The sequence below is a fragment of the Euphorbia lathyris genome, chromosome 9, assembly GCF_963576675.1.
Source record: "Euphorbia lathyris chromosome 9, ddEupLath1.1, whole genome shotgun sequence".
Classification (NCBI taxonomy): domain Eukaryota; kingdom Viridiplantae; phylum Streptophyta; class Magnoliopsida; order Malpighiales; family Euphorbiaceae; genus Euphorbia; species Euphorbia lathyris.
The window spans coordinates 19,599,178-19,613,897 of NC_088918.1; the positions used below are offsets into that span (position 1 = coordinate 19,599,178).

At 39.0% G+C, this 14,720-nt stretch overlaps 1 pseudogene; it reads left to right on the forward strand.

Annotated features, from left to right (window-relative positions):
- Positions 1 to 14,720, forward strand: part of LOC136207279 (uncharacterized protein At1g26090, chloroplastic-like) — a 53,183-nt pseudogene continuing 38,463 nt past the window's right edge.

Below are 14,720 nucleotides of genomic sequence, written 5' to 3' on the forward strand. Positions count from 1 at the left end.
ATGGATCCTAGGGATCCTGAGGTAAGAAGACCCAACTTTGTCCTTGTGCATAACGCTGATAGTGATAGTGATGACTTTGAGGGTATCGGGAATGATGATACCGTTAGAAATATGAGGGATGTTGGGCCTGTTGACAACCGACGTGTGGAGGTTGCTAGAGTATATCTAGGTCTAGGAAACTTTGATAGAGATGATTCCTTTAAGCTAAAAATAGACTTACCATCTTTTGGAGGCGAACTGGATATAGAGGGATTCTTAGACTGGTTATTGGAAGTGGAACGTTTTTTTGAGTATGCTGGGATTCCTGATCAGAGGAAGGTGAGGCTGGTGGCGTATCGCCTGAAGGGTGGCGCATCAGTTTGGTGGGATCAGATGAGGGAAGAACGAAGAAGAGGGGGCAGAGATCCGATTAGATCTTGGCTACGGATGAAGGCGATGTTGAGGGAGCGGTTCCTACCGCCGGATTATGAGCAGTATATTTACAGCTCATACAGGGGATGCTCTCAAGGGACCCGAAGTGTCCATGAGTATACCTCCGGTTCTTGAGGCTTTCGGCAAGGGCCAACTTGTCTGAAACTGAAAGCCAAAAGACCTCTAGGTATCTAGAAGGGTTGAGATACAACATCCAGGATCGTATTGGCACACAGATGGTGGTTCGGGTAAAAGATGCCAGGAATTTAGCCCTCAAGGCTGAATCTCAACTAACCGGAAGATCCAAGAGATCCGCCACTACTGAGTATACGCCTGGAGGAAGAGATAATGTAAGGTCTTATGACAAAGGCAAGCAGGTGGCGAGTGCCAGTGGGGCCAAGGTTAACAGTGTGGGAAGGGGATCTGTTGGAGATACTAGGCCATACAAGGAAGAACCTATACCACCTAAGAGCAACAATCCGTATGCGAGGCCAGCACCTTTCAAATGTTTTCGGTGCAATGAGCCAGGCCATAGATCCAGCGAATGTCCTAGGAGGAAGAGCGCCAACATGGTGGAGAGGTATGAGGATGACACGAAGGGGATGAATTATTTTGCGAACCCTTAGGAGAAGATGATGATGAGGTGGATGAAGAGAGATACGCCATTCATGTGGTACGGTGTTTGTTAGTCTCCAACCGGGTAGAGGGAGATCAGAGGCACCGCCTATTCAGGACCCGCTGTCTTGTGAAAGGTGGGCGATGCAATGTGATAATAGATAGTGGGAGCCAAGAGAACATTGTGAGCAGCAGCGCCGTTTAGAAGTTCGGGTTGTTGGTAGAGGCGCATCCCGACCCCTATAGAGTGGGATGGATAAAAAACGTGGGTGAGCTTAGGGTGACCCAGAGATGCAGGGTACCTATTGTGATTGGTGATTACAGTGATGAAGTCTGTTGTGATGTGGTCGATATGGATGCCTGCCACCTATTGTTGGGCCGACCTTGGCAGTTTGATAACGATGCCATCCATGCAGGGAGAGAGAACACTTACAGATTTGTGAAGAATGGGGTGAAATTCGTCCTTACGCCAATGATGAGAGAGCCAAAGGCTGACGAGAAGTCTATCTTGGTAGTCTGTCCTACACACAAATCGTTTGTCAGCGAATGTGAAGAGAGCCAGATGGTGTATGTGGTAATGGTTAAGGCGAATCACGAATCCGCCCGAAGGGGCGAAAGGGAGATGCCGAATGAAGTGACTCGCCTACTTGGCGAATACCAAGATCTGTTCCCTGATGAACTGCCGAGTGGGTTACCACCTTTGAGGGACATCCAGCATCATATTGATCTTGTGCCTGGGGCTAGTTTGCCAAGCCTTCCCCATTATCGGATGAGTCCAAAGGAAAATGACATCATGAGGCAGAAAGTGGAAGAGCTCATTGAGATGGGATACATTAGAGAAAGTATGAATCCATGCGCCGTCCCAGCCCTACTTACGCCCAAGAAGGATGGATCTTGGCGGATGTGTGTGGACAGCAGGGCTATTAACAAGATCACTATCAAGTATAAATTCCCTATTCCAAGGTTGGATGATATGCTAGACCAACTTGGCGGATCCCGAGTTTTCTCCAAGATTGATCTCAGGAGTTGTAGACACCGGGGTCGAAGGACCGATGAAGAAAAATTATAAAAAGGGATCCGAATCAGTCGATTAAAATATGAGTCAATAAAAATAAAAAATAAAAAAACATTGTTCAAAGGAACCGTGGAGACCGGTTTGATCGACTTCGAAAATTGAATCGAGATGACGGGCGAATTGGTTCCGCGAATGAAATCTTAAATCGTCTCGCCGAGTTCGGGATATTTCATGCCCTTTTCTTATTAATTTTATTATTAATAAAATCTCGGGTCGATAAGGGTTTTGTTTTGGTATTCGAGCAATCCAAAAATATAGATAGTTTTGTAAAGGGATCGATTTTGTACAAGTTAATTTTATAAAATCGATTTTGACAAAAATCATTTTCGATGAAAATCGTTATTGGTTTTGGTTAACATTAGATGTATTTTGTTTGTTTAAATATTTTTTTTATTATATATATATATATATATATATATATATAAACGCGGCCCCGTCGGGGGCCGCTTTTTTCCGTCACGGGCCGTTGGACGGCTCGTGACGGGGCTGGGCCGCCAGGCCCAGCCCAATAGGAAATTTCCATGAAATTTTCTAAGCTCATTTAGCTTATCTTTGACTCCAAGTTGGCTTGGAGCCAAAAATAAATTATGTTTGGGGCTCCATATGCCTATAAATAGGATGGAGTCCCAAGGCATAGAGGAGGAGAAAATTGGACCCGAACCCCTGGAAAAATTCAACGAGACCCGAAATCTCCCAAAAACACAAAAAACCGACTCAAAACACAATCAATCGACTTGATTTTGATCCCTATTACCGATTGAAGAGGTAATAATCCGAGGAACTATACCCATTTAATTCTTTTATTGCATTTTGGTTATGTAGATCTCTTTATTTACTCTTTTATTGCACTTTTATTGTTTAGATTTGTCAAATTAATTTTCTGTTTTCATTCTACAAATACTTGAGTTTGGATCTAAAATAAAAACCTTGTTTTATGTCCCAATACGAACCGTGACCCCATTTAGGGGTAGTTTGGGACTAAAACGTTATAGATCTAGATTTAGAAAATGTTTTAATTAACGTTTTAAAATAAAACATCGTTTTGGGAGTCTCCGTTATAGACTATGACCCGATTTGGGTAGTTCGAAGGCCAAAATGATAGAATAGATTAGATCTAAAGCTTTTTAATAAATCTGGAAAGTTTGGAGCTGTTTCTGTAATTCTGTCTTTTCTGTTACTAAAAGTAGTTTACCGACGGATTTTCCGTCAGTAAAGCTGCTGGAATCCGAAAAATGTCTTTTTAATCCTCATTTCTTAACTTTTTGACATTTATACTTATATATATATGTATATAATTATGTAATGTATTTATTAAAATTATTTTGGAAGTATATAACTAATAAATGTTTATTATATATCTATTTATTGTCCCTTTAAGTATCATTTACACTAAATTAGCTTTTATAAAAATTATATACATATATATATATATATATATATATATATATATATATATATATATATATATATATAGGTTTTGCTTTTTTGGTTTTTTTGAAATAACTAATTGATAAATGATTTTGGGGGTTTATGGGCTATTAGTACATTATTTGTATTTATAGATATATTTGGGTTAAATTGGAGGTCATATATGTATATAGGGGTATATTAGAACATTAAATATAGTCCTTATGCTTTTTGTTTTTCTAACTATTTTTAATAATAATCTACTTATTATGTATAGTATAATAGTTATTTTCCTATTTAAATATCATTTATATTTATACTAAGTTAGCTTTGTAAAATTATATATATATATATATATATATATATATATTTCTTTAAGTCTATTTGAGCTATATTAGTGATTATTTTGGGGATTGTTTATTTGGGCCTTTTGGGGTAATTAATTAATAAATATTTTTGGATTCATTAAACACTATTTTAAGTATTAATATTTAGATGTACATTTGGGGGTTATTTTCTATATATTTATTATGTAAAAACTATTTGGAGTTAAAAGTTATTTTCTTATTTATGAACCTTGTTCATCGTTTTTACATGTTTTTAATTAAGATAAAAAAGTGTATTATATCTAATATTATTTTCATCACTATTTCTACCCATTAATATATATTATCTTCTCTATTTTGTTTTAATAAGTATTATTACCCTTTTTATATATATGTATATATTTCAAATGTATTTGGTTGGGTGAATTTGGGCTTAATTTGTTAATTGTTGTGATTATGTTAAAATGAAGGTTAATTGAGTGAAAAAGGGGAAAATAAACCACAAAAAGAGATTTCAATTTGGTTATTCAAACTAAAGTTTTTTTAGATATTCTTAAAGTGTAAATAAAAGGTTTTTCATCATTTCAAACGATTTCCTAAAACATCACGTTTTAAAACCTTAATTCGTTCCAACGACGGATTAAGTGAACCTTGTAATTAAAACCATTTCTTAAATTGTACATAATGGAGTTTTGAATCGTTTTCTTGTCCAAATGGTTTTGTACAAAAATAAATGGACTTGTATGCTTAATCACGTTTTCTTGTTAAAGCTTTTTATCTCACACTTTCAAACACTCGAATCGTTCCAACGGCGATTCGAGTCGATATCATGTAAATTAACGGGATTTTAAAACGTACCTAAATCGTTCCAACGGTGATTAAGGTACGAACCATGTAAATAAACTCGTTTTGTGGAATGAGCTTAGCTTTGAGTTAGTGTATAATATGAAGTACAAAAAACACTGTGAATAAATCAATTCTTTCTTCTCCCCCTCTCTCTCCTATGTACTTTAAATTTATGCAAAATGGATGATTCTTTACTAAGATGGCTTTTAATGACATGCTCAAAACGGTTTTCAAAGCGAGAAAGAAAAGGTTTCAAATGAATTTTAAACTTAAAGAAATATGCGATTAGTCCGTTATTGCCTAACACGCTGAGTAGGAGGCTGGTGGTTCATAACCTGGCGATGTCGGGGTGCCTAGTAGCCTTTCTCCAGAAAGGAGCTAGCCTTCTCGGCTCGTACCTAAGTTTCCCGAACCCTCACCGGTCTCCCGCAAGGGATCGGTGTTCATTTTCCCATTCGTGGGTGGCGACTCTTCCATACTCCGAGCTCCGGTCCTGCCGAGCAGAATGATTCCACGATTGGTTGCTTTCGGTGCCAATCACCGCTTACGTCGCCATGAGGTGTCCACCCCCCGGTCCGTCCGGGCGAGGCCGTTCGACACCTTGTCTAACAGGAGTGGTTATCATCAGATACGAATTCGTTTTGGGGATGAGTGGAAGACGGCTTTCAAGACCAGAGATGGATTGTATGAGTGGTTAGTAATGCCATTCGGGATGACTAATGCCCCCAGTACATTTATGAGGCTGATAAATCAAGTGCTTCGCCCGGTGATTGGAAAATTTGTAGTTGTGTATTTTGATGACATCCTGATTCATAACGAGACCTTGGTGGAACATGTGGAGCATTTACAGATAGTGTTTGACCTGTTAAGGAAACACCAGTTATACGCCAACACTAAGAAGTGTGACTTCGTCATGGAGAGCTTGGTTTTCCTTGGGTTCGTGATTAGTGGCGATGGGGTCCAAGTTGATGGGGAGAAGGTAAGAGCCATCCGAGAATGGCCTACTCCGAGGAATGTGGGGGATATCAGAAGTTTTCATGGGCTAGCAACATTTTATCACCGATTCATCAAGAACTTCAGTGCCATAGTGGCCCCGTTGACGGAATGTTTGAAGAAGGGAAGGGGGTTCGAGTGGGCGGATGCCCAGGAGAAGAGCTTAGCCCTAATCAAGGAAAAGCTGAGTACAGCGCCAATGCTGGCATATCCCAATTTTGATAAACTGTTCGAAATTGAGTGTGATGCCAGTGGAGTTGGGATTGGTGGTGTCTTGATGCAAGAAAAGAGGCCCATTGCATATTTCAGTGAGAAGCTCTGTGAGGCACGACAAAAGTGGGCAACGTATGATCAAGAATTTTATGCTGTAGTAAGGGCGTTGAAAGTGTGAGAGCATTACTTGGTGGGAAAAGAATTCATCCTCTACACTGACCATCAAGCTTTCAAGTACCTGGGAAGTCAGAAGCAACTTCGAAGCTCCATGCATGCCCGGTGGTCCGCCTTTATAGATAAGTTCCCCTATAAGCTTATCCATAAGGTTGGAAAACAGAACAAGGTGGCGGACGCCTTGAGTCGAAGGGTGTCACTAATCAAGACAGTAAACCTGGAGACCGATTATTTTGAACACATTCGAGGAGAGTACCTGGCGGATCCTGATTTTGGCAGTATCTGGGAAAAGTGTCAGCACCAGCATGGGGATGGGGCATATCACCTGATAGATGAGTATCTCATGAAGGGTAACCAACTTTGCTTACCCTGCACTTCCATCCGCGAGAAGGTTATCCGTGATCTACATGGCGGATCCCTTGGAGGACATTTTAGGCGAGACAAGACATATGAAGCAGTGAGTTCCCATTATTTCTGGCCTAAGATGAGGAGAGATGTTGCCTACTTAGTCGAACGATGCTATATTTGCCAGACCGCCAAGGGACGCACTACAATAACTGGGTTGCAGTTACCTTTGCCTGTGCCCGAGACCATATGGGAGGATCTGTCCATGGACTTCGTCCTAGGGTTACCCAAAACTCAAAGGGGCATGGATTCCATCTTTGTCATAGTTGATCGATTTTCAAAGATGGCTCACTTCATACCATGTAGCAAGACTAATGATGCCTCAGCGACTGCTAAGCTATTCTTCAAAGAGATTGTCAGGCTACATGGCGTACCTAAGAGCATTGTCTCGGATCGTGATACGAAGTTCCTCAGTCACTTCTGGCGAACGTTGTGGGCTCTGTTTGATACGTCTCTAAAGTTTAGTACCACCGCCCACCCTCAAACAGACGGACAGACCGAGGTGGTCAATAGAACTTTGGGAAATTTATTGCGCAGCAAATGTAAGGATAGGCCCAGGATGTGGGATGTGGTTTTAGCCCAAGCTGAGTTCGCCTACAACGGCTCTGTACATTCGGGAACCGGGAGATCCCCATTTGAGGTAGTATACACAAAGACCCCAAATCACGTCCTTGATATAGCCCATCTTCCTAAAGGAAACGTGACTGCCAACCAGCTGGCTAAGGATTATGTACAGATGCACCAAGAGGTGAGAGAGACTCTTGAGGAAAGAAATCAGAAATTAAAGGCTAAGGCGGATGAGCACCGTATGGACCTACAGTTTGAAGTTGGGGATGAAGTTATGGTATATTTGGGCAAAGAGAGACTCGCCAACGCCACAAGCAGCAAGCTTCGGCCTAGGAAATACGGGCCATATAAGGTCACCAAGAAGATCAATGCCAATGCCTATCATATAACATTGCCGAATTGGCTCGGTAAAATATCACCAGCATTCAACATCCATGACCTTAGTCCATGGAAGCCGGATGGTACTTTAGAGTTCAACCAGGGCTGATCAGTGTCGAGGTCTTTTAAAGAAGGGGAGAATGATGCGGACATCCTAACTGGGATCACTGATCACGCGCGCTTTGGCGGATCCTCAAACATCAGACCCACAGAGGTTGTACCTAGGAGGGCGGATCCCTAGGACATACAAGTGGGGCGGATCTAGGAGTACGCCAGAAGGCGTATCAACATCTACCCTGGGCGGATCCCTAAGGTTTACTTCCTCCCGAAGTAATTCACCAACAACCCTGACAATCCGTACCTGTACCATTGTACTATTTGTCGGGGCGTATCACCCATTTTACCCTTTATGGATAGCCTTATCGGAACCCTAGTAGGGGTAGTCCTTGTCTTTTATTATCATTAGTAGGAGGTATTTAAACCCTCATTTTGTAAGGATGTAAGGACTTTTAATCAATCAAACATTATTCTCTTTGAGAACCGAGGTTTATACCTTCTTATTGGGATTCACTCCTTCTAGTTTAGCTAGAGAAGAAACTCTTTGTTGGTTTACGATTAAAACCTTCATTTATCGCTTTCAATCTGTATCAAATAGTCTCCTATATTACATCAAACTTTGTCAATAGCAAGCCATAAATTATGAAAAAGTTTTGGAATTAGGACCCATAATGAGAAAAAACTAGTATGAATTCTTTACTGAACTCATAATTAAGTTCTTGAACTTTTAGAATTATAAGGATTTAGCCCATAATCATTAATTTTTACTCATTAAATCTTTGGACTTTAATAGTTTAAAAGGTTAAGCCTGTAATCTTTAATTTTCACACATATTGAACCATCAACAACTCTATTATCAAAACCATTAGTGAAGGACTCAATGAATGTAAAAATCAAAGATCATAAATTTAATTCTTAAAATGGTAAAAGTTTAAGGCTTAATCCTTTAATTCTTAACTGTTTTTAATTTTAAAATATAATAAATATTTAATTTTTTATTTAAGAAAAAGTCAATACATATATGTTTAATAATTAGAAATTAAAATGAAAAAAAAATCAATGAAGATGATTTTGTATTGGAGGTCATGGCATCAACTGCTCTGTCTATATTAAGTTGTCAAATTTTAATGATGTCTTCTATAACCTCTCAACCCATCCCGAAAGTCTTCAGAGGGTTATTGTACCAAATAGTTTAAGTCCTTTATGGTTTAGCTCTCTCGTATGGATGCGATAAAGTGTTCTGCAAACTCATTCGCCATTTGGTGAAAGGTTTGGATAGATTTAGATAAGAGTTGGTTATACCAGTATGGTGCAGGTTCCTTAAGTGCGGTTGAAAAGAGCATGCACATGAGAGCATTTATTGTTGTAGTAGTTTCACTAGTACAGAAATGCTCACTTGTGTCGCACCTCTTGTGTCGCGCTTGAAGAGAAAGCGACACAACAGAGTAACTAGTGTCGCGCGTTCTGTAAACGCGACACAACTAAGTATTATGTGTCATCACTTGTGTCGTGCTTGAAGAGCGTGCGTCACAAACGAGTTACTTCTTGTATCGCATGTCTTAGAGTGTGACACAAGAGCAAGCTTGTGATGCGCCTTTACCAAAACGACACAAAAAGTTTGTTATCTTTGTGACACGCTTTTATAAAAGCGACACAAGGAGTGTGTTATTTTTGTGTCGCTCCTTTTTAAAAGTGCGACACAACTAATACGAACTACTATTTGAATATAATTATTTTTTCTTCATATTAATAATTGGTATAATACTAATATTAATCATAATTTTCTAAATATAAAAAAATAAATTTAAAAAACACATTATAAGATCTTTATATTTTGTCAATATTATTAACCCCTTTTTCTATATTTTTAGTTTTTTAACCATTATATTTGATATAAACAGCAGAAAAAACAGAGGAACATTAACATTTTGTATCTACTATAGCTATTGTGAAAGCTAAAATATGTTCGGTTAAAAATCTAAAAAGACTAGACAGAAGGGCCAAATGATTAATATTGATAAAAATTAGAGACTTTATAATGTGTTTTTAAAAATAAAGAGACTGTACTAGGTAAAAAACTTTGGGATTCAAAAATGGGTAAAAGGATCGATCAATAATTAGGGATTTCTCTTCAAGCCACTTCTATCCCGCCTCTTCTATCTTCACCCTCTCTTCACCGTCTCCTCTCCCTTCTTCTTCTCTTCACTTTCTTACGTGCTTAGTAATTCAGACACAAGATCCTTCTGCAGATTATCTTTTCAATTGTAAGATTGGAACAACTCCCATCATCTGCAATCCAAACCTTTCGGCTGTTAGGTGGGAAACCACTAAAGTATGTCTTCTTTTTGTGCTTCCTTTTTCCTTCTATTATGAAAGCAACTTCAAATGTTTTTTAGTAAAGACTGTGGACTCTGCATAAATTGCTCTTAAAACAGTTGCAGATGCTTCTTGAACCTCTTAACCGGCTTAAGCAAGCACACGCTCGTCTTAAGATCACCCAAGGTGTTCTTTGAAGGGGTAGGTATGTAATTCCTCCCGTAATACTCTTGTTCTGTGTTTTGCCTTATGCTGAATTTTAATTTCCAATAAGTCATCAATTTTTTTTTATATATATATAATAGATTAGGGCGTGGAGATGGAGGGATGGGATTGTTCAATAAGAGTACAGGTGAATTGAGGTATAAATTCCAGGTCTGCCATGAAAATCCATGGAAGAGCTATACAGCTGGAGCTTTAAGCACTAGTTCTGATTACAGAATTTTCAGTAGCTGCAAAGGAAGAAGCAATGAGTATGGAATTTGAGTTTGGGATCAAATTATAGGTAAACAGATTGATTTTTTCTATGAAAGTCCTGGTTGGTCTTTAGGTGATGCTGATAAACTGCAATGGCTGAATGGAAGAAATTGCTTATTAGTTGCAACTTTGTTCCCTAGAAAGTAAAATTGTTACATTAGTGTAGACACTGAGTCGGAGGACCTGTGACGAAAACCTGTAACAAGACGGTCGAAGCAGTTGGTTCCGGAAGTTTTAAAACAAAAATATATAATAAAAAGGGAAGAAGTTAGTGGGAGTCGCGGTTGTCGAGTGGACGGCTCGCGAGTGCTCAGCGACGTGGTGCGAACGCCTAGCGGCAGCCGACGCGCGTCCGATGACAGTTGGACGCGCGCCCGGCAGCGCGGGACGCACGCTTGACGTCCGCTGGGCGCGCGCGCCCAGCGACGTGGGGGCAAACGCCCAGCGTAGGCGGGGCGAGCGCCCGTCGTCCGTTGGGCGGACGCCCAACGACGTTGGGCGAACGCCCAACCAGCGCCCAACGAGAGTTGGGCGTTCGCCCAACTAGGTTGGGCGTTCGCCCAACCTGCTTTGGGCGATGCCCAATCTTAATCGGGCGTCGCCCAAAGTCTCCGGGATCCGTGCCTATATAAGACACGGATCCCCATGCATTTAGGATGAGGATTTTTGGAGCTTTCTCACTCTAGACATTTTTAGAGAGAGAAAGGTAATTTTTTGGAGAAACTATTTTTTTCCCAAAAAAATCCAAATTTTCCAAAGTTGAATATTTTATCGAAAACACAAAAAAACGCCGGAAAATCATAACTCGTGGAATCAAACGACTTCGACTATCAGATACCGATCTTAAGGTATTATCCGAGGACTAGACTCGTTTTATTTTATTTAAATTATTTTTCTTTATTTATTTTTATGTTATAGTTTTTTTTTATTTATTTATCACGTTTTATTTATTATTCCGTATTTATTTAATTTTCGTCACGTGTTAAATAAACGTTCGGTTTTGTTTTGAAATAAAAACCTCGTTTTAATATCCCAATACGAACCGTGATCCGATTCAAAAGTAGTTCGGGAATTAAAAACGTTGTAATTATAAGTTTTTGAAAATATTTCTAAATAATGTTTTAAAAATAAAACGTCGTTTAGGGATCTCCGTTATAGACTATGATCCAATTTTGGTAGTTCGGGGACCCAAAACGATAGAATAGATCTAATATAAAGCTTTTGAATAAATCTGGAAACTGTTGGACTAAGTCTGTAATTTCCCGTTTTCTGTCACTAAAGGCTGTTTACCGACGGAAAGCTGCTGGCATGTAAAAAATGCTGTTTTGGTCCTCCTTTTTAGTTATGTAATATTTACTTTCAAGCTATTTTTAAATATTTTGTATATATATTAGTGAATGTGTTTATATATTGTTTTCATTTAATTTGGTTTAAGAAAATTATATGTATATATATATATGGATTTTGCCATTTAATTCATTTAAACTATACATATTTGTTATTTTGGGGTTATTAGGAGTTATTTTCTATACATATTCATCATAAACCATTTTGAGGGTTAAATTCTATTTTTTTTATGAACCTTATTCACTTCCTTTACATGTTTTTAGTTAGAATAAAAACATATTATACCTAGTAGTATTATTATTTTCTCTATTTTATTTTAGTGGGTATTATTACTCACTTTTTGTACATATGTATATCTATGTATATTTACTCTATTTTCCTACTTATATATATACTCTTTCAAATGTATTTGATGTGGGTAAATTTGAGATTTAATTCATTACTTGTTGTCATTTTATTTACATAAAGGATAATTGAGTGAAAAAGGGAAAAATAAACCACAAAAAAAAGAATTTAATTTGTTCGTTTAAATTAAAGCCTTTCTAGATATTCCTAAAGTGTAAATAATGTTTTCTTGTCATTTTTAAACCATTTCCAAAATAACACGTTTTAAAACCTTAATTCGTTCCAACGACGAATTAAGTAAACCTTGTAATTAAAATCGTTTTCATTGTAAACAATAGATTTTTGAATCGTTTTCCTAACTAAAGGGCTTGTACAAAATAAATGGACTTGTATGCCTAATCACGTTTTTGAAGTTAAAGTTTTCGTTCCACATTTTCAAACACTCGAGTCGTTCCAACGGCGATTCGAGTCGATGTCATGTAAATTAACGGGGTTTTAAAACATACCTAAATCGTTCCAACGGCGATTAAGGTACGAACCGTGTAAATAAACTCGTTTTGGGGAATGAGATTAGCTTAGAGTTAGTGTATAATATACAGCATAAATCACGTTGTAAACAAATCAATTCTTTCTTCTTCCCCTTCTCTCTCTTGTATACTTTAAATTTATGCAAAATGAGTGATTCTTTACTAAAATGGCTTTCAATAACATGCTCAAAACGGTTTTCAAAGCGAGAAAGAAAAGGTTTCAAATGAATTTTAAACTTAAAGAAACATACGATTAGTCTGTTATCGCCTAACACGCTGAGTAGGAGGCCGGTGGTTCATAACCGAGCGATGTCGGGGTGCCTAGTAGCCTTTCTCCGGAAAGGAGCTAGCCTTCTCGGCTCGTACCTAAGTTTCCCGAACCCTCACCGGTCTCCCGTAAGGGATCGGTGTTCATTTTTCCATTCGTGGGTGACGACTCTCCCATATCTCCGAGCTCCGGTCCTACCGAGCAGCTTGATTCCACGATTGGTTGCTTTCGGCGCCAATCACCGCTTACGTCGCCATGAGGTGTCCACCCCCCGGTCCGTCCGGGCGAGGCCGTTCGGCACCTTGTCTAACAAGTGGCGACTCTGCTGGGGAAGCAAGAAATTTGATTCCGGAAGGCGTGTATTAAGCCCTTAACGGGGACGGATCGTATTATTTCTTTTCGTATGCATTCATAAGCATTATTGCAAACCTTTTGGCTAATTTCCGCGAAACCTGTAGCGAGAGTCCATTCGTCGCTCGAAAGAGGCTAGTGTAAGTTCCCCCTTACAGTAAGGCGCCAAAGGGTCCCCATCCATTCGTTAGGGGCGAATTTGTGCGGTCCTGTGAGGTCCCGCGATCAGCCGTGTCAGCATATAGTAGCCTTAGAAGTTGCCATAGGATTACCCGTTACTATTTTTGATGTGATGAATGAATCAGTTCGTGTTTTCAAATTGCCATGATACGTGTCTAATCCTAAAATATGTAAAGAAAATGAAACGATACGTTAATATATACTCTTAAACCGATGTACAAACTACCCCAAAACATCGAAACGATTCGAACTAAAGACGACTTAGTCATCTCGTATGAATGAACTTGTGCGACCCGCCTGGTCCCTTTCCGTGTCCCGTAGAAGGCACATGTTCAGGAAATGCATTATGACATAAGCACGTATTAGTATGAATCGGTTTGGTATTAAGGATAGTTATATCTCGATTCAAAAGACTATATTAACAGTAGCCGTTATTCACATTCTTTAAATAGATTGGGATAAAACGAGATTATGACGAAACGAAAACGAAGAACATTCCTGTTGCGAACGACCCCGTTGTAACGTAAAGAGTTTCGCAAACGTGGCCCGTCCCTTCCGAATAAAAGACGAGCTCTGATGTTATGCCTTGTGTCGCTCTTAAGAGAAATGGACGTGTCCGCAAAAGTGACTAAGAAAATAAAAGAAAAGTAAAAATAAACTAACGACCAAAGTCATTCCGTATCTACCATGCATATCCATCCCGAGGGTAGTTAAAGAAAACGAACCAATACCGTTGAATACATGCCTCAAACAAGTGTATACACCGTTTAAAATCACAAAGCCGAATTAAGCTAAATAATTGCACCATATGGACGAGACTGTGGGTTTGACTGACGACTCGATCATTTCGACCGTTACCAAAACTACAAGAAATATGGCCCGATATGCGCGTTTGCTTAACTCGTGCCTAAATGAAAAAGAACGGTGATATCTCTGCTTCGAATAAACATGTGATTCAACGAAATGTTGATTTTCTATAGCCACGCTAAGGTAGTATATCCCATAAATTGGAAGAAATAAAGAGTTGTTAATAGCCGAAAGATTATCGTACGCTCGAATAAGACTCGCCGTCTTTTCACGTAGCTAAAACGAGCAAACGGATTCTGTACGCTAGAAAAAAACACGTTATGCGATGACTCCATTCCCTAAAATAAAAATCCAAAAAGTGATTTCATCACTAAATAAAAGGTGGTTACGCCTCTCGATAGATCCAAAAGATCCCGTTGTAATCCAAAAATCGAGATACGAACCCACGCGAATAAAAGGGAACGAGTCATTGTCAATAATGAACGATTGAACCAAAAGAATAACTCGTACCACGTCTAAAATCCGAGACGCACTCAAAGGGAGTCAAAACCCAAATTACTGCGTCTTGCGAAATGACAAAAGACGAGTTATTCCGAAAGGACAATCGAACTTGGTCGATATCTTAGTCACTGAAC